Genomic DNA, 1,194 nt, shown 5'->3' with positions numbered 1-1,194 from the left:
CTGAAAAAAGAACATGTGCATTTCCCCCTGCCTGAACCAACATACCCATGGATGGTTATTTTTCATAAATTGTGTTGCCTATATCAATCTCGTTAAAATCAGATCTTAGTTTTCGCTACCGCTAAACAAAGATCTGAGGACATCCCATTACGGGTCACGTCAGACCGACCTTGCGCGAACTTTGACCGACCAATGGAATGACCAATCAGAAGGCAGCTTTCTCGTGCTTTACGGCACTAATTTCAAATTGGCGACTACGCTTCGAAACATATGTGCTTCGCACATTGTACCAATTAGGGGAATCGACCCGGGGTCTTCAGCGTGACGAGTGAACACTGTAACCACAAGGCTACACCACCGCCACTTGGATAAAGAAGCAAGCAAATCAGTTTGTCGAAGTTTTCTGGGACTACAGTGATTAACACTGGGCTTCAAAAAGGAACAATAAAACGCTTTTAAGCCCATGGGCTTAATTTAAAAAAATGATAAAATGATTGATATCCCTTTCCCGATGTTCTTAAACATGTGTTGTAGCACGCTTCTATACGGCCAATTTGCACCAATATTACACCTTAAACGCTGTTTGAGGTGTCCACATATACAAGACACTTGGACTCCTAACGTCGGTGATGTCCCAGATACTCAGACTTGACATTTTAAACACATAGGGAAGACATAACCGCGATATTTGTTTTTTGTTACTTCCTGACAGCTGCCATTTCAATTTTGAATGTGTTCTTGAATCATAATTTTCAAGTTGAAAAAGAAAATAATGTTCTATTCTTAAAGCATTGCTCTGTCATTTCATTTGTGAGTATTGGCTCATTAAACTTGGGATATTCAATCTTCTCATCATGTTTTTTTCTTTTTAAGCCCTGGGCTTAAATTTGTATAAATGTTACTCAATAAAAAATAGACAAAATCCATAATTAGGCCCAGGGCTTAAAAACGTGCAGTCCAGGAAAGTCGATAGCGCACTGTCGGGACACACTCGTGTATGCCATTTGAATCATAGAGTCTTTGAATCATAGAGTCTTTGAATCATAGAGTCTGTGAATCATAGAATCTTTGAATCATAGAGTCTTTGAAACATAGAGTCTTTGAATCATAGAGTCTTTGTGGTCTTTGTGAGATAATATATTCTCCATTTATACAAAGAAAAATAGCAAAGCAGCATTTGAATATGACGTTTTT

Source organism: Haliotis rufescens, unplaced genomic scaffold (assembly GCF_023055435.1).
Source record: "Haliotis rufescens isolate VD_foot unplaced genomic scaffold, xgHalRufe1.0.p SCAF_3, whole genome shotgun sequence".
In the NCBI taxonomy this organism is placed as follows: Eukaryota; Metazoa; Mollusca; class Gastropoda; order Lepetellida; family Haliotidae; genus Haliotis; species Haliotis rufescens.
Note: the sequence above shows the minus strand (reverse complement) of the source record.